Below are 11,402 nucleotides of genomic sequence, written 5' to 3'. Positions count from 1 at the left end.
TGGATTCCCAATAGCAAAGTTGCAGGTTCAATACACTAATTTGCAAATACATTTCAAACTTGTAGGTTGACCTGCTCTTTGGGAGGAAAATGGTCAAATTATAATGTTTGTTACTGTTACAAAACATTGTTTTATCTTTATTTTCTTTACAAATGACTTATAGAGAGGCAAGCAGATGTGAGCATGGGGTTACTATGATATCATATGGCATTTATAACGCGCCTATACACATGTTTTTCAAGGCGCGCCGAGGCCAGGGAGGGGAACAAAGGGAGGACAGATAACGATCCTACTAGGCCAGGTGTCATTCAGATCGCACAAGTGCATGGTAAGGGGAGGGAGGAGAAGTGCAGAGGGGTAGGGGGGAGAGGACAGTGCAGTACATGGGGTAGGAGGAAAACAAAATAAACAATAAGTAAAGTACGGCCAGCAGGTGGCAAATGCTGGGGTAAGTGCAGACATCAGGTGTCAAGTGCTGGTAAAGGGACTATAGGGATACAGGAAACAGTCCCGAAGTGCGGGGGTTGCCGGGAAGGCAGTGCAGGAGTGCGACTGGCGGGGGAGGGGACCTGGGCCCGTGATCAGAGGGTGACCAGGAACCAGTGCAATTACAGCATCAGCCAGGAAGTCAGTAGGGGAGAGGAGGAGAAAAAGCAGAAGCAAATAGAAAGGTTTTGAGGTGCTTCCGGAACCGCAGATGATTCTCCTCAAGTTTCAGGGAGGCTGTTCCAGAGGGAGGCCCCAGCCGAAGAAAAAGATCTACCACCAACACGTTGTTGTTGAAAAAAGCTACACTTTCCAAGAGGATGCCCACTAGCTTAGTGGTTAGAGCATGGGGTTATCAATGTCAGGTTTGCAGTTTCAATGCTGTCATTAGCAGGAAAATAGTAAACCTATGTTGAGCTACCCATTCAGGGGAACATTGTCATGAATATAATACTTTTACTGTTATAAAACATTATTTTACCTTTAGATTCATTACAAATGACTCAGAGAGACAGCTATGGTTACCCCTCAACTGGCACATCTAGCTCCCAGAAGACGATCCATGCATTAGGACTTTTAAAGCCATATCGTATTGACAAAATGAAGCTATATGAAGCAGACACAGTAGGTAAGGGCTGTAGACCGTGGGGGATTTACAATAGCAAGGTTGCACGTTCAAGCCCCTTATTAGTGTGAAAATGCCCAGACCTGGAGGTTGAAATGCCCATGGGGAGATAATATGCCAACGTTTTAATTTATAATGATTGTTACTGTTATGAAAACTTAGTTTTATCTTTACTTTCATGACAAATGACTCCGATAGAAAAGCAGACATGTTTATCCCAACTGGCATTGCTATTTCCAATATGCCTTTTCATCCATTACACATTTGACAGCCATGTCATAATGAAAAAAACCACTCCTTTTAAAAGGAAGACGCAGTAGCCAGTGATGAGAGCATGGGATCACCAATAGAAAGAGTGCAGGTTTAAGAAACCCATTTGCTAGAAATTGCTCAAACATGTAGGCTGAGCTGTCCCACAGGAGGAAATGGGTCACATCTTTATTTGTAATGCTTTTTTCTCTTATAAGAACATTGGTTTATGTTCATTACAAATAAATTAGGAAGAAAGAGAGAGTCGGGTATATGTCAACTGGCATCGCTAGTTCCAATCCACCTTTTCATCCATTACACCTTTGACAGACGTGTCATAACGAAAAAAGCCATCTTATCAATAGCAAGGTTGCAGGCTCAAGACCCACAATGGCTAGAAAATACTCAGCAACAACAAACATTATTCAGCTGAATGCCATCAAAGGGCAATAATACACATTCATGCATTCAACAGAGCATCTGTGATCATATAATATATTTGTTTCAATAGAACAGCTCAGTCAATACATTCAGATACATCAGGGGTCCAAACATAATGAAAAAAGTGCATAAAAAGCAGCCCATTGTTCATTTTGTCATTATTTCAGGTGCATGTCCGAGCATATGAACATTAAAAGGGAGCCTCTGAATTATATGATTGAGACCAACTTATAATGCAGTAGGCAAAGAATTAGCTAAAACAATAGATGTTTGTTTTGAATTGCATTCTCGTAAAAACCCAATGCATCCTCCATTTGTCTGAACCCATTTGTTTTTAATACCGGTTTTATCAATGTGTCTGTTGCAGAAGAATATAGCAGACATAGAAACATAAATTCGGCAACCGTTTCAAAGACATTTTTACATGTTGAACAGTACTCTGAATTCTCCTGGGCTGATTTGAAACTGTCAGCAATAACCCGTGTGCTAGATTTTCCAGCCAAGCCAAATAATCTTCACCACCCCAAATAGTTTTTTAATTCAAATATTGTGACACCTTGGCACATATATCCCCAAAATTTAAAAAGTGTGAAAGTGCTGACGCACAGACCTCACAGTACTGCGCCACTGTTAAAAGATGACAGCCCAAATGCTGGCTACCTACACTCTGTACAGCGCTCCGCTGCTCTCGAGCTAGACCAGCGCTTTAAACAATAAAATACAATGAAAAAAAATGAAGTGCCCAATTATTGAATGCTTATTTCACAATTTCTTTGGTTTTACCATGCTTCATATCAGGCTCATTCCACAAAAATAGAAGATCCAAGTGTGATGAGTTTTTTTTATACATTTCACCCTTTTCCAATTACACCCCAATAAGTCATGGGCAATGGACCAGAATCATTTTTTTTGTGTAAATCAATTCGACATGTGTGTTCAAACAGACCCAGAAGAGAAGGGATTTAATTATTACCTCATGAAGATACTCAGTGAAAATGCCCAAGCTGGTAGGCTGTGCTGTCCCTCCGGAGAAAACTGTTTAGGTTCTTACTTTTTAAAGATTGTCATTGTAACAGATACATTGCTTCATATTTACTTTCATTATTAAGTACTCAAAGAGAGACACAAGTATGTTACTCCCAACTGGCATTGTTAGTTCCAATGTTCAATCTCACCCATTATACACTTGACAGCCAAGTCATAATGAAAAAGGTTACGCTCTTTAAAGGGAAACCCAGTGGCTCACGTTTGCTAGGGAGTTTTACACAAGTTGCTGTCTGAGAGGTGAAAGGGTTACACCTCTTACTTTAGGCCTGTACTACCCAAAGGTTTGATAGCTATGACTGAGCAGCCAGGCTTAGTCGAAGGAGGGAGAAGGGCTGTTGTGGGGCACACAGTACTTGGAGCATACATGTATTTAAAGGAAACACTGGCACACTAGAGGTTCTATACAAATAGTGATTTATTGTATATACACTAAGGTTGTAAAAGTAAGGTAAGTACTATTCACACATCAATATCACAGTAGAAAAAAAGGTAGCACAAATTGATAGAAACTATTGATACTTGTAGCACAAATTAGACCAACTCTTGCAACTTCAATTAACCTTGCTTAACAAATCTTTAAAAGTCCATCCCTATTCTAAGTCAGTCTCACAGAGTCAAGGGCTGAGGAGGAAAGAAGCAGGAACGTAGCAGACAGAGCAGAGTCTATGAATGTTTCTTCAGGTCTTGCAGGTAAGTAATGGCTATTTTCTCAATGTAGGGCTCAATGGGTGGTTCACACCAATGGGATTTAGAGTGCCCCTGAGGAGGTGCAAGTAACAGCAGCCGTCCAAGAACACAAGAACACCATAGCGAGACTAAGGTAAGTACCTAGGCTCGAGACAGGACCTTTTCAATGAAGAGCGTGGTGCAGTAGGTTTGTCCCGAAGGTGAGACGACAGTAGTCCCCAGTTTGGATTTCTGGGCCTGAATGGCTGAAAAAAGCACTCCGGACAGAACAGATGGACTCATTCGAGCATTGGTACACCCGGCAGTGAATCTTCACGGCACTGGTGCGTTGGAGCCCTTCACAGGTTTCGGTTCAGCGACAGTTGTCGCCCGGGAGACATCTCTCCGGTTCTCGATCCACGACTCAGCTGAGGGGACATATAGGAGTGGAAAAGTGTAACTGCAGGCCCAGAAGGATTACCACAAGGTTCCAGCCGAAACTGAGCTTTGAAAGATGTTGCACTGCAAAATGGCACAGGTCCCAGGGTATTCGGAGTTGGTAGCCTGGGAAGGTCGCAGCTCTTAGTGGGATGGCACAAAGTGCAGGTAGTCATGAGACTGGTTATGCTCATCAGTCCATGCGAGGAATTTGTCTTCAGGAGATCCTCCCTATCACTCGGAATTCAATGTCGGGTCTTCAGTGGTCACTCAACGGTTCTGGCATTCGCTTAAAGGTTGCTGGGACATCCTTCAAATCTCTCTTTGGATCTTCAGTCCAGCGGTCGACTGTCGTTCAGCTCCAGGACCCTGGCATTTTATGCAAGAAAATTGGCTGAGCCCACCAAGCCCCAGACAAACCTCTCATGAAAATCTAGAGGGTGGCTGTCCAAGGAGACACCAAGCCTCCCAGTTCAAACTAGTTCCAGGCAGGCACATTGCAAGACAAAGACCAGAGGAGGTTTGAGTACCTCTGCCACTTTCTGTCCTTTCAGGCTCTCAGAGAGCTTGGCAGGTTTTCCAAGGGAAGCCCGCCAAACAGAAAATACCTATCAAGACCTCCCCCACCCAGGTAGGCAGAAGAAGGCTCAAGTAACAAGTCTTCATGAACAGGGCTTAAAAATGTACATCCACTAGTTTAGGCAAATGGTGACCATAGTGTCCCTGCCGCAGCTGCGAAGGCAGCCTGTGACAATTGTCCACCAAAAGTTGTGCAAAAAGGTACACTGCCACCAGCCTGTCAGATTAACTTATAATAGTAACTAAACGTTACTGGAACAGAGAGAAAAGGGAGACAATGTTTTCCCTCAGCACTCCACATAAGGTGGAGGATGCTGATCTAACAAAATAAAATACAGGAGGGACAAAAGGGCGCCCCCCCTGGCCAGGTAACATGTGTTAACACAGGTAAAGGAGCTTCAAGGAACACTGCACACAAAGTGCTGTGTACTGCAATAGTAAAAGGTAGATGCCAGAAAACATGGAGGTAAGCATAACTCCATTACAAAGTACCTAAAAGAGGTTAAAGTGGTTCCCAGTGTTAGAGTAAAAGACTGAGTGAGTGTGGAAAAAGGGTCGCACTCACTCAGGGGAAATAGACAAAAATCCAATAGTCCAGCAACAAGGCTGGGAGGACTCAGAAAGTGGGAAGAATTACACTAAAACAGGGAATTCTACCTAACAAGGTTCAAGACCCCCATTTCCCCAGAAAAAAACAAAATGAAAGTGAGCTGTCCATTGGGAGAAAATAAGTCAATCATTGCAGCTTCATGATGTTATAAATACATTGTTTTATCTTTATTTGCATTACAAATGACTCAGAGAGAAACCGATATGCTATCCCAAGTGGCATTGCTTATTTCCAGTTGCCACTACATTCATTACATATTTGACAGACATGTCATGAAAATAGAAAGATATATTTTCCAGGGGGGGGGGGGGGGGGGGGGCTTAGTTCAGTGGTTATAGAATGGGTTTACCCATATAGTGAAGACCCTCATAGGCTTGCAAATACTCAAGCTGGTTTTTTAGAGCTTTTGACTTTTATACAAACGTGTTTTTCCACACGACCCATCAATGTGTCCTTTGAGGGTTCACAATTCCAGTTGAACCCTCAAAGGACACATTGATGGGCTGTGTGGAGAAACGAGTTGTGATCACGATGCAGTGATATGCTAGATAAAGAGAGCATCTAGCATTGATAGTGTATGTTTTTGAGAGGAAAGACTTACAGTGCTAACTCCATGGGTACTTCCAAAAAGATGGAATTCCATTTGTGCACGACAGATCTGGACTTAAGATGAGTTACCATGAAAATGGTGGTCTGGATTCCTGATGAAGGGCAAATCCAGAAACAAGTAGAATGAACACGGGACACCAACTTTGTCATAAGGTTGTTATAACATAGATTGACTGACAAGAAGATTATTGGTTTCATTTAATGTGGCGTTTATGTTGTTTTTTTGATTTTATTGTTAAAAACATGTTTATTGGCATTTTATCAATTCAACCTTACATAACGATAAACCAGCCCCCCTTAATCCCATCCCATCCACAGCACTTCCATGGCTTATGCAGTATCAAGTTAATGACAAGGCATACGCTGCTCCTTGGTGCACAGATCTGCAAATTGCATAGAACGCCATATCGGCTCCCGCCCAATACATAAGGTTTTTCTGTTAAGAGGTTGGAAATTCATCCATCGACGCACAAATTATTATAATGAAATGTGGTGTTTGAATAAAATGTTATGTTCCAAAGACATGAAAGGATTTTAATTTTGCAATATTGCTTTGAATATATCTACAGGAATATTAACCAATAGGCATATTTTTAGTTTTCTTTTTTTCAAATCATTTTTAAAAAATCCTTAAAATACGTATTGACAATTCATCATGAGTAATTTTTCTTAATTAATTTGACTCATTGCATTTAAGGTAACTGCTTTTGGGCTTTCCTATTCATGTACAATGTTTTCTTACAGTTTTGGCTTCAAGATTTCTTTTGTTTATATGAGGTAGTCAGGCATGCCACAGTAAATGCTGTTGGCATAGTCTATTCCTGGCATGGCAAATGAGATAATGGTGAGTGTTCAGTGTGGAAAAGAGAGCAAAGGTATTATCTATCTGATAGATCATAGGTGAAAAAAGCATTTCTTTACTACTGCTTTAACTTGAGGTTTCAGTGTTAGCTCATTGTCCCATCAAAATTCTGAGACTTTTAGACACTTTGGAGACTTCTGGTCAGGTTTCTGTGGGTTGGATAGAAGGGTTGTAGGTTGTGATCATGTTTTCACTTTGATCAAGGTTGAGTTCAAGGTTGTTGTTGCTCATCCATGCATTGATGTGTGGGTCTATGCCCTTGCTGGTGGAAATTGTGTAGATTTGAGTGTGATCTGCGTAGTTGTAGCATGTAAGCCTGGACCGTTTGATGAGCTTCATGAGAGGAGCCATCTAAATGTTGAAGGGTAGGGGTGAGAGAATTGAGCCTTGCAGAACACCACAAGTGAGTATGCGTGAGGGTGAGCTGAAAGGGGCTAGCCAGGCTTCCATTCTTTGTGTCAGGCAAGATTTCATCCATTGTCACGTAATGTTGCTTAACCGTTTATTCTGTTATTTTGATGAGGGTTGCATGGGTCACTGCTTGAAAAGCCACTGAAAGGTCTAAAAGAATCATTGCAGAGGTGGTGTTGGAGTCTTGAGTTCATTTTTAGATTGGCCAGGTGGAGAGTCGTGCTGATTCAGTCCCTCTCTTAGGTTTGAAGCCGACTTGTGCCTGATCCAATAGATGGTTGGTTTCCATGTGTGTTAGGATATGTCTGTAGATATAACTTTCTAGGCGTTTGGTCAGGCAGGGATGTTTGATATTGGCCATTAGTTCGTGGGGTTGTCTGTGCTTCCTGTGGGATCTTTGGGAAGGGGCTTAATGTAGGCAGATTTGAAGCTTCTGGGGAGGCAAAAGTATTAACCCTGACAAAGTATTGCTTCTTTGTTGAGAATGTTCTTGTAGATGCCAGGTGGGCGGGGTCTCTGTTGCTTTCCTTCACCATTTTAAAGTCTTCTGTGGAGATTGCGGCATGGCAGTTCAGCACTGTGGTCGTTTCTGGGGATGCATTCAGCGGGGATATCGTTTCTTATGCACTTGAAAATAGCGTTAATGACTTGATGGATGTTTATGATTTGGTTTTCAAAGTGCTTCCCATGGTCATCACAGAGGTTCTACATGGGAGTGGGGATATTATTGCACGAGGTTGTCATGTTAATGATGTTGAGCATCTCGTTCTGAGTATTGCTTACTTTCTAGATTCATTCAGCATAGTGGATTTTCTTTGCTTGTAAGATTTTAAGATCTGTTTTTGGTACTTAATTGTGCACAGTTTGTTATAATGTTTCCTCCATGCTTCTTCTAATTTTTGGTTTATTTTCTTCAAAGCTCAGAGGTAAGCCATCTTGCGCAGCATAGTTTCTTCAATGCTACAGAATATAAGAGTTATGTGATACATTTGTGGTGTCTCTCATTTATTTCTTCTGGTGGGAGTGTGTCCAGGGGAGAGTTGCATGCTTTTGTAGATTCCAATATGGTATTGAGTTCAGCTGTGTTGAGGGGTTTCATTTTCTTGTGTGCTGGGGGAGCAGTTGCAGGTAAGAGATTTTTTTAATACAGAAATGTGCATGCAATCTGTGTCCAGCAGCATGGGTTGCTCTTTTCACCATTTGTTGTAGGGGCATGCTGGCTAGGTGGGAGGTTAGTGTTTTGGTAAAGTTGCTATTCTCTTTGAACCGGAAGTTAAGTTCTCATAATATGATCAGGTGCTTGTTTTGTAACGCAATGCTGGTTATGCTGTCCACAAAATTCTGTTAAGGTCACAGTCAGGGATGTTTATCAATGGTGCTGCTGTGATTCTTAGGCATTCTTCATAATCTATAGCTCAGCCTCTTTTTCGCTTCTCAGTTGGCTTGCCTGAGTTTGAAGTTGCTAGGGAGGGATTTGTGTGCAACTACCTTAAAGTCATCTATTTGCCATGTTTCTGTGAGGAAAAACATGCACGTTCCCACTTCACTGATGAGCTTGTGTATCTTTATGTTATGTTTTGACATTGATCAGGCATTGATCAGATTGCAGCGAACCTTCTTCTTTTGTTTTTTTTTTACCCATCTGGGGTTTTGTCAGTAGTGTAAGGAAGGGATGGTATTGAAGTAACACAGACACAAGTGACCACAGTTCAAGGGTGTTTATTGAACTTTAACAAAAGGTATGATAAACGCCTATCTAATCCTAAATCTACAGATGGAAGCAAGCTACGACCATCAAATAATAATACTGCAGTCCTATTGGAGTCTTGTCAACATAAAAGGGCCTATACTAATAAAAAGAACGTATTGCCAATCCATACTACTAAGTTACAAATAGTGTGGGGTGAAGTACATGAAAAAGAAAGAAGTGCAGAATGTTGGGGCCACTGGCCTCCCTTCCCGCATTTTCAGCACGGGACAAGGCGGTTCACTTAAGCATAGCACACTCAGGCTTCTTCGGCACAAGGACACAGTTCCATTACCAACATCAGGGCCTTCTATGCCCAAGTCTCTTAAGTTATCAAAAGCCTCTTGATTCAGAGGGCCTGATTAACCAAACAAACAAAAGTTCCTTTCCAAGTATTCAAGTAGGGCAATTCTCTCTTCACCCTGGATCCCCCTCAGCATGGCACAGATCCCTTTCGTACCACAATCAGTAGGGTGATTCACTCTTCACTCTGGATCCCCCTCAGCCGGGCTCAGATCCCTTTTGCACCACAATCTTCACCTTAGATCCCCCTCTTCCGATTTCAGATCCTCCTCTCTAATGCCTATAGAATATCTTTTCTCTGGTTACTCACGGTTCACCACAGATGCCCTTGTGCCGGGCTCAGATCCCTTTTCACAATTAGTCTCCCTCAGCCGGTCTGGGACCTATTGCAGTTTGTACTGGCTACCGAAGATTTTCGAATGTGCATAGGGTTTTACTTGACCCATTGCAGGACCGCGTCAATTTCACAGTTCACAAATGTACATTCTCAGTTGGATACCTAACAGAGACCTTTGAATGAGCACCCATGTGGTGCCAGACCATTCTGTCTGGTGGTTTCAAAAGTTCAGTCACTCCTTGGATATTCAATTATATTTCTGTCACTCATCACATACACCTTACACTCTGTTCTTTGCAGATTTCTTCATACAATGTTGCCGCTTGCAACCTTGGTCCTAACACAGACCGGTCTGATATCAGTCTCTCCGACTCACTAACTGTGCTGACTTTACTGGTGCTGCTTTGTTGAAAGAGTCAAGGGCAGTAACACAGCAGCAATCACTCCTCCCCACCTCAGCTATTGATGTGGGAGAGCCCCAGGTACCTTCGACATAATGCATCTTTCCTCAGCCTTAATTTCTGGTCTAATGTTTCTTATTCTCGAGGGTTTATGAAAGTAGCAGTTTTTAAAATGTAGTGCACAGCATGTGACACACATATACACGCACACAGGTATGCTCCTCCAGGCACTGCCCCAACATCAATCTGCCAGTCCCTTTTCACCGACCCAGGCCGTACCCGACTGCTGTTTGATTCAAGTGGGGAAGAGCTGATATGGAGCAAAGGCTACTACTGGCTAGGAATAAGGTAGACACTACAGTACTTACTCCCTCCCCCTTTCACATACTCTTTGGATACTACTTTGTGAAAAGTATAGTGAGCAAAAAAGAGATGGATGCGGGCTCCCAAAGTGGGGAAAAACCACAGACCAGGATATCATGCCATGTTCTATCTAGAGAGGGGCACCTGCTACCTTCTTTTTAATTTGTGCAAGGAACTTGGGGTTGGTCACCCTAAGTTACCTGGGGGAACCCAGATGTGGACCCCTTGCTCACTGTACTCAGAGAGGCACGGCTCCACCTGACTGATGAGGCCCAACAAGACTGAAACACGTGTATGGGGTTGCTGTTGGTACTCTTGTTCAGAGGAGGCTTGCCTGGCATTACGGAGCTGGACTGCCCTTGTGGGTGGGACAAAGACTGATATGCAAATGGATATTCCTCCTTTGTGAAAAGGACAGTGAGCAAAAGGCGAAGGCTGTGGACTCTCAAAGTGGGAAAAACACACAGATCAGGTTATCATGCCATGCTCTATATAGAGAGGGGCGCCTGCTACCTTTTTTGTTCTCTTTGGAGACTACCCTTCTAAGTACCCCGAGGGGTTGAGGACATAGTCTGATCCAACCAAACAAGTTCCGAAGAACAGCCTGGCCAAACCGGGCATAAGCCTGCGAGGTGGAATCCAAGCAATAGTGCCTGCAGAACACAGAGGGCGAGGTTCAAGTAGCTGCATAGTGATAGCATTCCAAGGGACATGACTCTAGAAAGCAACAGAGGCTGCCTTGACCCTGACCGCATGCAGGCCCTTCAGTGGAGAGAGTGTCGGGCAAGTATGGCCCTCCGCAATGAAGGGGACTATCTAGCAAGTAATAGTAGTCTTGGACGTCAACTGATAAACAGGTGCTCCCAAGACCAGAAGTCTCTAGTCCAGGTTTATGTGCAACTCAGACAATCTTCGGAAGGATGGGCAGATGCGCTGTGAGGGCCGCCTTATCCCGATGGAATATGGTGAATGGCTTGGATGCTGACACAGCTTGAAGTTCCCAGACAAGCAGCACCAATGTGACAGCCACCAGGAAGGAAGTCTTCCAAGAAGCCAACTCCAGGTCAGCTAAAGGCATGAGCTCAAAGGGTTTAACGCCAGGACTGCAAGAACCAAGTTAAGGTCCTACGTAGGATGAGGGGCCTTCACAGGAGGAAACCACCTAATGAGCCCATCAAAATTCTGCTTAACCTGTAGGTTAGACAGGTAAAAAGAAGCTTCATCTGTG

Source organism: Ambystoma mexicanum, chromosome 2p (genome assembly GCF_040938575.1).
Source record: "Ambystoma mexicanum isolate Mex_15411 chromosome 2p, UKY_AmexF1_1, whole genome shotgun sequence".
Taxonomy (NCBI): Eukaryota; Metazoa; Chordata; class Amphibia; order Caudata; family Ambystomatidae; genus Ambystoma; species Ambystoma mexicanum.
The sequence above is the reverse complement of the archived record's forward strand: the minus strand, read 5'-3'. Positions refer to the sequence as shown.